Source organism: Schistocerca gregaria, chromosome 6 (genome assembly GCF_023897955.1).
Source record: "Schistocerca gregaria isolate iqSchGreg1 chromosome 6, iqSchGreg1.2, whole genome shotgun sequence".
Taxonomy (NCBI): Eukaryota; Metazoa; Arthropoda; class Insecta; order Orthoptera; family Acrididae; genus Schistocerca; species Schistocerca gregaria.
In genome coordinates this window covers 13,268,580-13,283,108 of record NC_064925.1, presented here as the reverse complement: position 1 = coordinate 13,283,108, position 14,529 = coordinate 13,268,580, and the positions used below count along the sequence as shown (strand labels likewise).

The 14,529-nt window shown below is 44.5% G+C and overlaps 1 pseudogene; it reads left to right on the top strand.

The window, feature by feature from the left end:
- The first annotated feature begins 4,385 nt into the window (after window positions 1-4,385).
- LOC126279262 (5S ribosomal RNA) lies at window positions 4,386-4,503 on the top strand (annotated as a pseudogene).
- Window positions 4,504-14,529: the final 10,026 nt, after the last annotated feature.

Below are 14,529 nucleotides of genomic sequence, written 5' to 3'. Positions count from 1 at the left end.
CGTTGGCGTGGAGACATGAAGGGAGCGCTCTAGCCAATCATAGCGCTCGTTAATGGTGAGACTATGTGGAAGTGGAGAACACGAGGTGGTTTAGCAGAGTATGGGACAGGACACGGGAGATGCTGGACGCGACAGCGCGACGGACGCATGGTCAGCGGAGGACTTGGAGTGTGGAGCGGTTTTTGCGTGGTCGCGGAGGACAGAATTACTTCGGAGTGCCAACATGTGCTCTTGTATGATTTCCGTGGCTTCTGCTGTGAAGTCGTAGTGTGCGTTCAGAAGTGAATATCTCGCAAGCTATGTACGTTCATAACTAATTACGTGAAGTAGGTATTTATGGTTTCCCTGTTATTCAACTTATATTTTACTTAATTGCTGGACCATCGACACCAATAACTGTTTTGCAGAAATATTCCACATTCTCAAATGTACTTCTGCTATTGTACTCACCATTTAAAGTCGTTAAGATAGTACTTGCAAATTTTATTTAATTGCAATCTTTCATTTGTAAATTTCTATATTAATTCGCTACTGCCGAGTGATAAGAATCTTCGACCATTCAATTCATGTGTGTATTCATATTGTACACTGTAGACTCAGCAGTATTTGGCTCGCCATGCAGCAACTACGTATCTCAGCCCCTAGACAATGAAACCAGCCAAAACTTTTAATATTTCAACTCTGAGTCTGTGGGTGCACAGTTGAGGGCTAACACCACACCATCATTACAGTTAAATTTTTTTGAAGCCCAGAAAGTGAATTATGTATATTACAAATTACATTTGTAATTACTGTGAAAACTGCTCTGGTCATTGCCATGGAACAGTGTCTACAATCATCTTACATTTAAGAAGAAACAATAAACTTAAAACAAAAAAAAACTTTATTTTTCCTTTTAGTAGTAGAAGTACAGTAAGTGGCCCAAGGAGATTAAAGGGATTATTAGTGCAAACTTACTAAACAATATTATTAAAAAGTAGCTATCAAGCAGTACAGTCTATACAGTGAAAGATTACTTAGTTAACAGAGATTAGTGTGGTTGGTAAGGTAAATAATAATGACGATAATAATAACAACTTAAAATCGACTGTTATTTCACGAAACGTTTTCGCCCAAAAATTATTCCTATTATTTTTATTATTTCTTTCCTTTTGTTTTCTGGGAACCTACTCCCAATATTGTGAAACGTGTAATACTAGCTCATTGTAATCTTTCTGAGCATAACATCTTACTTATTATGGAGGAATGCTGAGTAAGTTTTTTCAGGTCTACCAAATGAGAAGTTGCGGTTCACAAAGTGGAAAGCAAACATCGTCGCTGTTGTCTTGATGATAGCTGATAGCATGTGTGGTGTCACAACATGAAATAATAGTATGGGTAGTGTGTGCTACTACACACTTCCTGACACCATTTCCACACCATCTGCAGCACAACAAAGAAACCAGGATGCTCTCTTAACGGTGTGACCACTACGTTGACTGGTGACTTTAGATCATGGCCCTGGTGCTGTATAATGGCAATGCTTCACAATAATTGTTGGTTATTTCGCGAGTAACAAGCTTCGACATTTATTTTATGGACCCTTTGCACAAAGTAGCTCGTGTGGTTAGATCCATACCTCCAAAACGGCGAACATGAGCAGCCATATTTGGATATCTGGGGGGCTAGCGCTCTCTCTGAAAAAAAAAAAAAAAAAAAAAAAAAAACAGAAGTGATGTGAGAAAGCACACTACACAACAGTCTGCAGTTGGGGATATGTTATGTGAAATAGTGAAGTGCATTAAGCTTCTCCGAGTAGTTCCAATCACGACAGCGACAGCAGGACGGTCATTTAGCGACCTTAGACGTGTGAAGTCATATCTCCGATCAACAATGGGATAGAAGCGATTGAACAACAATAGCAAGGAAGTATCTATCCACCACATATCAGATACAACAGGTATTTACACCTCCATACTTCTCCTTATCTAGAGTTGCTTTAACTAACTACCCAAAACACCTTGAACCAGTGATCGCTGTTGAGCAACGACGCTGCTACATAATCGATACTACGTTTGACCATCTCTGGTTCAATATATAAATTTTTACTATGTGTATATACCTTTCAGTCTACCGCACTATTTTATTAGGAAAAGATTTAATACCTGAAACCAGTAAACTGCTTCTGTAATCGTTTTGCAACGGAATAGAAAGTTGTGATACTCATTGTAGATGAACTTTTTCAATGTTGCACTTTTGTAATGGAACAAAAATTAATTCGATTCTTGAGTTTCTCCCGTCGTATTTGATAATCAAAATATCCACGGGTGTACTGCCGGTCTATAGACACTATAGACCGGCAGTACACCCGTGGGTATTTTGATTAAAAATTAATTCTTTTGAGGTACCAAATGGATTATTGTCCAGAGAAAGAAAGTTACGAATATTTGTAATACATTGGTGAAGTGTATTGCGGTTATTAATTTTGAATTTTGTCACGATATTATTAAAAACAGGCAAGGAAACGATGTTGAACTTGTTACCCAGTCCTTCACTGGGAATTGTTAGGCAGTATCAACCCGATCCCACCTGTTTGACCCCGAACGAATCCCACGAAACAGAATTTTTACCTTGTTAACTGTCCTCATCTAACGAACAAAGTTGTGTGTCTCTAACAAACAATTGCGGTAATGCTAATTCCCAACCACGGCGTACTGGACTAAAAACGTGCCGTCAGAGAGCTGCGTCATCCCATTCCCGGATAAACGCAAAGTTTGCAGTCCCCTTCGGCACGTTCACTCGCGGCGGAATTAGGTGCGGCCGCCGCCGCCGCCACCACCGGCTGACTCACTCGCGCCGTTCGCGCTGTCTCTTCACAAAGCCGGGGTGTAATGTGGACCAATAATGTGCGATTGGCGCCCGGCAGCCGCCGAGAGACGGGCTGTTTGCAGTCGTGTTTGCGGCCCGCTTCCACACTGGCGCCCGTCGGCAAACTGGCTGCGCACAGCTCACGCCTCCTACCGCTAATTGGCGCTCCCATCAGCGGACCACCGGCTGCCGCCTGTGGTGTCGTGATAACCTGTGTGCCCGCGCCGCCATCACGCACCACTGTCTCGTCCGCGCAGTTTGATCACGAACACTATAGCCCACATTCCATGCATCGGGTATTCTGGCTGCTCCAGTCAGTCATAATAATATGGTCCGTGCGTCGAGCTCGTGCGTAAGTTGCTCTGAGACGAATATTAGGCGTGTCGAACCGTATTTCACATTATCAATGGCATCTCAGCTTATTTCCATTCATCTTCAACTTTGATCTACACAAGGCCGACTGCACTTGTGTGGGAGTCCAATTATTGTGGCCTTCAGTCCGATGACTGGTTTAATGCAGCTGTACGCTGTGGTCTATACTTCATCTCATTATTACTGCAACTTACGGCACTTTAACCTACATCTACATGCTTGGCGAAGGGTACCCCGTACCACTACAAATCATACTCTTCCTTCCTCCACTCACGTGAGCCCTAATCCCTCCTATCTTATCTTCGTCTCCTAACGTGCAATGTGTACTGGCGGAAGAAGAACCATTTGCCAGTCAACTTCAAATGCCGGACCTCTAAATTTTGTCAAGAGTGTTCCTTGCAAAGAACGTCGCCTTCCCCACAGGGATTCCCATTAGAGTTCCCGAAGCATCTAGTAACATTTACCAGTTTTTGGAGCTACCAGTAGTAAATCTAGCAGCCCGCCTTTGAATTGATTCGGTCTCCCTGGAATTCTACCTGATTTGTTTCCAAACACGAGAGTAGTACTCAAGAACACGGCGCAACAGAGTCCTACATGCGGTCTCCTGAAATTCTCCTACTGAACCAAAGTCGATGATTCGCCTTCCCTACCACAGTCCTGAAATTATCGCTCCACTTCATGTGGCATTGCAGCTTTACGACCAGATAGTTAAATGGTGTGACTGTGTCAAGCAGGACACTACCAGTGCTGTATCCGAGCACTGCGAGTTTTTTTTTCCTACTCAAATGAATTAACTTACATTTTTCCTCATTTACAGACAGCTGCCAAGCATCACACCAATTGGGAATTTTGTTTAAGTCATCTTGTATCCTCGTACATTCATTCAACTTCGACGCCTTACCAAACACCACAGCATCATCAGCAAACGGCAAAAGATTGCAGCCCACCTTGTACACCAAACCATTTATGTATGTAGAGAACAACAGAGGTCCTACCACTCTTCCCTGGGGCACTCCTGACGATACCCTTGTCTCTGACGGACACTCGCCGTCGAGGACAACCTACTGGGTCCTGTTACTTAATAAGTCTTCCAACCAGTCAGATATCTGTGGACATATTCCATATGCTCTTGCCTTCTTTAAGAGCCTGAAATGGCCACCGCGTCAGCCAAGGGCATTGCCTCAGTGATAACACCGGTTCCCGTCAGATCACCGAAGTTAAGCGCTGTCGGGCTGGGCTAGCACTTGGATGGGTGTCCATCCGGTCTGCCGAGCGCTGTTTGCAAGCGGGATGCACTCAACCCTTGTGAGGCAATCTGTGGAGCTACTTGACTGAGAAGTAGGGGCTCCGGTCTCGGAAACTGACCTACGCCCGGGAGAGCGGTGTGCTGACCACATGCCTCTCCATATCCGTATCCAGTGACGCCCGCGGGCTGAGGATGACACGGCGGTCTTCATGGCCCGTGCGGGGCACCGTGTCAAACGATTTCTGAAAATCAAAAATTATGGAATATGCCTGTTGTCCTTCATCCAAAATTCGCAGTATATCTTGTGAGAAGAGAGCAATCTGACTTTAACACGAGCGATGCTCTCCAAAACGATGCTGATTCGTGGACATGAGCTTCTCAGTCTCAAGAAAATTTGTTATATTCGGACAGAGTTCGTGTTCAAAAATTCTGCAACAAACCGTAATCAAGGACATTGTAATTTAGCGGATCCGTTTTTTCACCCTTCTTATATACAAGATTCACCTGCGCCCTTTCCCAGTCGATTGGAACTTTGTGATGGTCGAGATATTCACGATACATGCGAGGCAGATAAGGGAGCAACGCCCTAGAGTGCTCTTTGTAAAACAGAAGGGAGGGAGGGAGGGAGGGTGGGAGGGAGGGAGGGAGGGAGGGAGGGAGGGAGGGAGGGATGGACCTGGTGATTATTGGCTTTGAGATCATTCACTTGTTTGTCTACGCCAGGGATGCTTATTTCCATGTCGTCCATACGGGAGTCTGTGCCATTGTCAAATGACAGTAAGTTTGTAAGAATTATTTCCTGCAAGCGAAGTTTAAAATTTCGGTTTTCGTTTTGCTGTCTTCAACTGCCACACACTGGCCAAAAAAGGACTGGATGGAAGCCTTACACCCTCTTAGCGATTTTCCATAGGACCAGAATTGTCTCGGATTCTCCTCTAGACCTTTTGCTAATGTCTGACGATGGCAGTTGTTGTATGCTTCTTGCATAGATCTTTTCACAGTCTCACGAATCTCTGCCAACCTCCGCTTGTCATCAACGCAACAGCGTTTCCTAGCCCAGCATTTCCCGAATTTCATTATTAAACAACGGTGAGTTTTATCCATCCTCAATCCGCTTATTAGACACATAACTCTCCTGACCACGATTTGCTGAAACTTTCCCCATAATTCGTCTACATCCATCTTACTGGAAGTAAGTGATGTCAGTTCAATGTCTGAGATGCTGATAACTGGTTATCTGCTCTATCTAGCAGAAACACTCTCCTAGCCTTCTTCACTGATTTATTAACTTTCGTAACCATAGTTGCTATGATGACATCGCTAATCGCCGTTTCTATTCTGACATGGTCGATAAGATCCGGACTATCTGCTGAGTCGTGCTGCGTCTCGCGTTGGTCAAAACTGTAGGTGTCCACCCTCTGTTGGAGGCCAGACACTATCTTTGGTTGACACGGTTGCAGTTGTTCGTCTTCATCTCGTGTTCGCTGGCGACACTCGGTTCCGCAAGCGTTGCCTGTATCCTAGTGGCAGCAGCGGCGATTATCGGTATGTAGTAACTGTTGCCCTATTTATGGGCCTACGTCGTTGTTTTCTGGGTCGTGTGAGTGGGCCAGTTCGGTTTGGGACTCAGGAGGAGCCGGGTCCACGCGGTGTTGGAACACGCCGGCACTGCTGGTGGGACGCATGGGCTGCCGGATGGAAGGGCTGCGGTCACGAGGGTGCACGACCTCGTCGTAAACCGGATCTAGCAATATTTAAGAAGAGTGCATTTCAATCCATCATTGTTACATCTCGCGATTCTCCAGTGCCTTGGGTTCGTGTTGCTCCTCGTAGTGTCGCCGAGGCGAACAGCAGCGAGTGGAGTGCTTGGGGAAGGCGGACCTGATTACCTTTCCTCGACTTCATATTACTATGTACTGCGTTCAGCTTCTTACAGTTTGTTAAATTCAGAAAACGATAATTTTTCTTTCCTGGTGGCCGATAGATGCTCAGTTACCTGCCTTGGGGGTTAGTGTATGTAACAGCAGTGTATATTTCTTCGCCTTGCCACTGCTGTCCGGTCAGTCTAGTAGTTTTGACAGCTTTATTGATTGTAGGCCGGTTGGTGATTCTTCTACTGTGGTGGCAGCGATTCCTTGTTTTTTTCCGAGCTCTAAAAAAACAGTATTCTGGGTATGTAGTGCAGACCGCCAGTTCCGGCTTTGGCGTATTTTTCCGTCGTTGCATTTGGTCGGACGGCAGGTAGCTTCAGCAAGATTATCATCAGTCATTCTTTAGACTGCCACTAGTCTGAGTTAACATCTTGTGAAGTGAATGTAACTCTTCGCTGCCTATCTCATCGCTCGCGAAAGTGTTTGTTTCTACACCTTCTCAGAGGTCAATTCCTGGAGCACCGACTGTGGCCCCTTGGTTCTTGTAAGACAAATGTGTTCTAAACGGAAGTCTGATGCACGTAGTTCAGTGTAACGCTCTGTCAGCCCACGCCTTGTGCGGGTATAATCTGCCTCGGTACCCTATAAGGAACTTATGTAATGGTCCTTGTGTTTTATTGTTGCATTATTTATTACAGTACCTTGTAATACCTACATTAAATGTTAAATATGTCTAGTTAATAGTTCTCGTCGCCTTGTGGAATAAATCTAGCAGTGTAGTGTTCAGTGGTTGTTAAGGGTTGTGCTAAAAAGTTTATCATCTTATTTCACCAGTTTGGTGATCAGTTGCTTGTTTTTTAATTAGCCTTTGCTATTGTATATACTGTTTTACAGCAGGTTTATAATTTTTTTGTATTATTGCCGTTCCTGGCTGGTAAGGCCTTCAGCCGTGACTGTGGTCACTTGCCTTAAAATTCTAATTTGGTATTTGTATTTACGCAGTAAGCCTTTAAAACCTTATTTACTGCCATTCCTGGCGTCTATGCTTTCGATTGTGTTTATGGCAACTTGCCTTTAATATTTGTAAGTTGCAGCGAGTTTTAAAAAATTCTTAATTTATTGCCATTCCCGGCGAGTAAAGCCTTCTGTCCAGATCACAGTGGCTTGCTTTTATAACATTATCAGCTGTATCTGTATTTAATGGTGATTTGCTAAATTGTAAGTCAGTAAACAACTATTATTTACACAATTGTTTATTCCTTCATTAATAACGTGTAGTGTTTTTATTTATTGTTGAGTCTGGAATTACTGGTTTAAAATAAATTGTGTGTAACTGAAATGGCAACCAACAGTAACTGATTACGGACCCGTCCACAATCGTAACCGAATCTTGCCTTCCCTTGATTACCAGGTTTCATCTGCAGTTGAAACGTCTAAGATATTTCCATTGTGTATGGGCTGCTGAACTAGCTGCCCAAGAGAGTTTTAGGAAAACCTGTTCAAAAGCATTTCGCACGACTGTTTGTCTTACCCCCTGCAGTCTGCAGTTGGTACGTTAAAGTCGCCTCCAACCTGCTTACTAGGCTCAACGCTTGGCCTCGCTATACAGTTTTTACACAAAAATTTCCTTTCATCACTAAATTGCCAATTCCTTGATGCCTCAGGATGTTTTCTGTCAAACGATAGTTTCTTTTAGTCAAGTTGTACTACGACAAATTTTTTTCCCATTTTCGTTCACTACGTCGTTATTACGTATTCGATCTGCCCATCTAGTTTTCAACATATTTCTGCACAACAAAAGTTCCCAAGCTTATATTCTCTTTTTGTTTCAACAAACCCATTTCGTAATACAGTGCTGGAAGAAAATACAACACTCTCAAAACCTGTGTTTACTGGCAGCATTGTGTAAAATATGCATACTGAAGGATTGTGGTGTTAGCGACTCATTTGCCACTGTCATCAGGCTATCGCACGGCGAGCTGGGGCCCCTCTGCGCTCCCTCTGTTTTTACTCTGCGCGCAGCAGTTTGCGCTAAGAGGCGACCAGTGTCGGCAGCATTCTTTCCACGGTACAGCCATGACCCGCCAGCGAGTAAATACTCCTGTCCAACAGCTTGAACCATTTCTAGGCAAACGCATTGCGGGTCTGCTGGTAGCACATGTTCGGCACAGTCTAACCATGGTACGTCCTGGCTTTCAACAGTGGACTGTGGAGCCTTCCCGTTCCTGTAGTACAGGTTCTGGAAGACCCCATAGTACAGGCACATGTAAAGATCGACACGTTGTGCGAGCAGCAGCTGCCGACCGAACACCTTCCATGGACGAAATGCGGGCACATGTTGAATATGCTGAGTCATCACGGACCATTGTAAAATAACAGGCTGCAGCAGGAATAAGATCAAGTGTGCGTCTGGTCAGGCTACGACTTGAATCGCCAAGCATGGCTACTCTGGTATGAAATTTCCTGGCAGATTAAAACTGTGTGCCCGACCGAGGCTCGAACTCGGGACCTTTGCCTTTCGCGGGCAAGAGCTCTACCATCTGAGCTACCGAAGCACGACTCACTTCCGGTCCTCACAGCTGCACTTCTGCCAGTATCTGGTCTCCTATCTTCCAAACTCTACAGAAGCTCTCCTGCGAACCTTGCAGAACTAGCACTCCTGAAGGAAAGGATATTGCGGAGATATGGCTTAGCCACAGCCTGGGGGATGTTACCAGGATGAGATTTTCACTCTACAGCGGAGTGTGCGCTGATATGAAACTTCCTGGCAGATTAAAACTTTGTGCCCGACCGAGACTCGAACTCGGGACCTTTGCCTTTCTCGGGCAAGTGCTCTAACATCTTTTTTTTTCTCATAACTTTAGACCGAAATGTGGTAAAAAAAAGACAGTTGGACGCGAACAGGCGACCATAAGTTTAGAATGCACGAAGATTACCACTTTCTTTTCTCTACCATCTCTTTTTTCTTTTTTTATTATCCACTTTTTTCATCCATCCTTTTTTCAGCAATTCAATTTTTTATTGGCCACTTTTATCTTTATTTTTATTTTTATTCATTTTTATTTTTTATTTATTTATTTATTTTTTGTATTTCTAGGATGGTCAGGGCGCGGTACACGCCGCACTACCAGTGGGGTCTCTCCACGGCACTGCCAGTGCGTCGAGGCCCAAACCCCTACCACCACTTTTTCATGTCCCCTGTTGGGTCATAGCACTAAGTGTGCAGAAATCTTAACACAATATACCCATTCTCCGATGTAAGAAAGACAAAGAAACCTCTTCTCTGAGTAGAAACTGAACACTCATTAAAAAAAAAAATTAACAATTCTTCTCGAATCACACAAATACTTTGGAAGTCGAACACGAGTAATTTTGAACAAAATGTTATGAAAATAAAAATGGAGTTCCGGAAGCAAGATAATAGTAAATAATAAGAAACCAAGTGACTTTTAATTTACTTCTGTTCGTTCTCGTTCAAGTTGTTGTAGTGGTTCCACATATTTAACCAACACCCATTCTTTCAAAAATGATCTTCAGCATGTTGCCGTAATGCTTCTTGTGGTTGCGATACGTGTTGATTTTTGCATATTAACACTTCATGTAAACGCGGAATTCAATCTCGTTGTCCGACCCAAGTCTGTGGATGACACAACTAACATATTTTCCCAGTAACCAGTTAATGGCGTTGGTTTTTAATTTCGGAAAGTATGTCATGTCTGGTCTCAGGAGGAGCGATGTTGTTACATATTCCGTAGAGGATCTGGTCTGAGAGGCGATTTGTTGCCTGATCCAATTCCAGTTACGCACATTGCCTCCACAGGTGAGTCTGTGGCTGAGTGTATCCACGAGATTGCATTTTCCACAAAGGTGTGTCTGGTTTAAACCGATCCCATATAGTCTCTCGTTGGTGCTGATGTCATTATTAACTGTTTTGTACCATGCGGAAATAACGTCTGTAGATAGCCTGGCATAGTTGATGTTCCGCCATACAGCTTTCGAGTCACAATTTTGGAATTTCGTTTCAGTTTTGTTTCTACACTTATTTAGCTTCCTTTCAAGTATGATGTCGCGCGCTGTGATACGTGTGTTGCTTCTGATTTCGTCACTAAGATAACTTGCTTCTAGGAAAAAGTTCCTCACATACTGCAGACGGGCATTAATCCTTCGTGTTGTGGTTGGCAGGAGAGCCAACACCGTTTTGCTAAAGGAGGCCGAAATGCATGCGTTTTAGCTGACGCAGGCTGGCGTGAGGTCTGGAACACAAGGGAATTAGAATTGAGAAACACGGACGTAGCTCGTGGAATACTTAACTTTAATCCATTAATGACGAACGTCGCTCTTGGCGGTTCATGATTTACAATATCAATAGAAACTGATCATGACGACTTGCTAGGTCGTAGCAAATAACGTAGCTGAAGGCTATGCTAAATATCGTCTCGGCAAATGAGAGCGTAATTTGTCAGTGAACCATCGCTAGCAAAGTCGGCTGTACAACTGGGGCGAGTGCTAGGAAGTCTCTCTAGACCTGCCGTGTGGCGGCACTCGGTCTGCAATCACTGACAGTGGCGACACGCGGGTCCGACGTATACTACCGGACCGCTGCCGATTTAAAGGCTACCACTTAGCAAGTGTGGTGTCTGGCGATGACACCACACTTCGCACATTAATCGGTGCTTGCAGGCTAGGTGGTATCTCAGCCGCAAAGAGCATTGCGGTCATACATTGTGGAAGTTCTCTGAGTATATGGAATGTCCGTTTGAGGAACACACCAGACGCTTTATTGCGAATATCCACCAAACCGAGGCCCCCGTTTGTGACATCCAGTATAACGGTAGTAGCACCAACCCTGAATATGTCTCCTTGCCATAAGTAATTGATAACAGTGGACATGATCCCTTTCGCTACTAGTTTACGGACTGGAAATACCTGCGCAGTGAAATACGCTTTAGACAAAACGCAGTAGTTGATGAATCTGCCTTTTTGCACCAGGTCCATCGTTCGATGGATGTTCTCCATTACAGCATCATGAATGTTCCTCCTAGTTTCCGTCCAGTTAAAAGCAGCCATCCTCATCGGACATGCCATTAAGGTTATTCCCAAAGTTTTATGTTTGTTGTCTTGTTTTGCCCATGCCAGTCGAAGGTGATTTAGGCCCCGAAGATTCAATATTTGACTTTTGTTTTCATTTGCTGTCGCTCCCGACGCTAGACACTTCCTTTGGATTTCTCTTTCCAGTGTAACTGTCTCCTCCTTATTCCTTATTACAACACCCAGATCATCAGCATAAGCTCGTATGACAGTTTTCTCACCACTGAATGTTATGCCTGTTAATCTTGCGTGGACAGTGCGGAGGAAGGGCTCTAAAATAAAAACAGAGATAAGGGAATGCCCTCTGGAACTCCTCGCCTTATCTGTATGGGTTTAGATGTTTGGCCATTGATTGCGATTTTCGCATTTACACCTGTTGCAATTATCCTTACCATGTTCACAATCTGGGGGTGGAAAGCCATTCTTGACAGCGTCGCAATGAGGTGTCTATGACTAAAGCGGTCAAAAGCTTTGTTGAAATCTACACTCCTGGAAATGGAAGAAAGAACACATTGACACCGGTGTGTCAGACCCACCATACTTGCTCCGAACACTGCGAGAGGGCTGTACAAGCAATGATCACACGCACGGCACAGCGGACACACCAGGAACCGCGGTGTTCGCCGTCGAATGGCGCTAGCTGCGCAGCATTTGTGCACCGCCGCCGTCACTGTCAGCCAGTTTCCCGTGGCATACGGAGCTCCATCGCGGTCTTTAACACTGGTAGCATGCCGCGACAGCGTGGACGTGAACCGTATGTGCAGTTGACGGACTCTGAGCGAGGGAACTTGCTGTTCCAACAGGACAATGCACGTCCGCATGTATCCCGTGCCATCCAACGTGCTCTAGAAGGTGTAAGTCAACTACCCTGGCCAGCAAGATCTCCGGATCTGTCCCCCATTGAGCATGTTTGGGACTGGATGAAGCGTCGTCTCACGCGGTCTGCACGTCCAGCACGAACGCTGGTCCAACTGAGGCGCCAGGTGGAAATGGCATGGCAAGCCGTTCCACAGGACTACATCTAGCATCTCTACGATCGTCTCCATGGGAGAATAGCAGCCAGCATTGCTGCGAAAGGTGGATATACACTGTACTAGTGCTGACATTGTGCATGCTCTGATGCCTGTGTCTATGTGCCTGTGGTTCTGTTAGTGTGATCATGTGATGTATCTGACCCCAGGAATGTGTCAATAAAGTTTCCCCTTCCTGGGACAATGAATTCACTGTGTTCTTATTTCAATTTCCAGGAGTGTATAAAGATTAACGCACATTTTATACTTGTCACTGAGGTAATTGCAATGACGTCTCTGTATTCAGATAGACTTTCGAATATCGTCCTGGTCGGAGAACAAGATTGATGATGACTAACATTTTGTTGGAAAAGGCAGAGAGTTTATTGTTAATAATACGCGAAATTATTTTGTAATCAGAATTTAGTAGCGAAAGAGGCCGAAAATTATTTAAGTTGGTGTTGCCTTTACTCTTAGGAATCAGTACTATTTTAATTTCCTTAAACTCTGCAGGGACCGGTTTTCCGTTCAGGACGTCATTTGCCATGGAAGTGATCTTGTCCCCAATTATAGACCAGTAGAGGGCATAAAACTCCACAGAGAGGCCATCAAGTCCCGCAGATTTTTTGAGTGGTTAGTTACGCACTGCCTCATGCACTTCATCTTTAGTAATAGGTGATAGAATGTTAGCGTTGTCTGTTCCTGTCAATTGTGGACCTAAAATAGTGAGAAAGTCATCGAGGGCTGCATCTTCCACTGTGGTAGGGGCATATAAGGTTTCATAGTACCTGTGGACTTCGTCCAGTATTTGTTTCTGGCATGTGAGCCTTGTGGTGTCACCGCCAGAAACAAATACTTGCTAAGTGGTAGCCTTTAAATCGGCCGCGGTCCGTTAGTATACGTCGGACCCGCGTGTCGCCAATATCAGTGATTGCAGACCCAGCGCCGCCACACGGCAGGTCTAGAGAGACTTCCTAGCACTCGCCCCAGTTGTAGAGCCGACTGTGCTAGCGATGGTTCACTGACTTCTACGCTCTCATTTGCCGAGACGATAGTTAGAATAGCCTTCAGCTATGTTATTTGCTACGACCTAGGAAGGCGCCAGTATCCGTACTATTGATATTGAGGACCATGTGCCATAAGGAGCGACGTTCTCCATTAATGGATTAAAGTTAAGTATTCCACCAGCTACGTCCGTTTATTCTCAATCCAGACCTCACGCCAGCCTGCGTGAGCTAAATCGCGTGCCTTTCGCCCTCCTCCAGTGCCAAGGTGTTGGCGCTCCTGCCAACCACAACAAGCCTCGTACCAGTATGCGTCTGGACTTCATCAATTAAAGTTAGACGTCTGTTTTTAGCATGCCGCACCAAGTGATACAGAGAAGCTGTATCATCTGCTACAACTGATGTGGCTTTCGATTTAATTTTGAGTCCCTCCATCTGTTGCCGTTTATTGCTTAATAACTTGGCTTATATTTTTTTTGAGATCATTCAGACGAATTACGTCATCATGGGCCTGTTGATATAAGTCTCTTAAAGCTTTATAATAAAACTCCATTGTATTCCTCAACACCCTGCGCCTCGCTACACTATATACTGCATGACAACTTTCAGCAGCCTTGTTTTAGCCATCCTAGTCCACCAGTCAATGACTGTTGGGTGCTTGTCTACTGTGCGGAGGCACACAGTCCACGCTACTCTTATTTTCTGTTCCAGTTATTCGTCAGTTCAAACAGAGATATTTAAATTCCATTGGCTTCTGAATCGACGGGTTGGCTGTACACTTAAATTAAAGCAAATTAAATGTGTACTGTGATCGCTAAAATACACGGGAATAGTTTCAACGTTTAATAAATAATTTAGCAAATTTGGTGACACGTAAATTCTATCTAGTCTGCTGCGGGAGTGGCTGGTTATATACGTGAACCCGACTGACGTCGGATGCTGAAGTTCCCACACATCCTAAAGGTGTAGATCACTTACTAACTTTTTTAACTGTGTCGAGTAGTTGAAGTTGGGCTGTTGATCTTTCCGGTTTAAAAAACAGTTAAAATCTCCACCTAGTATAAGAGAACACGGATATTTCCTCAATAAAT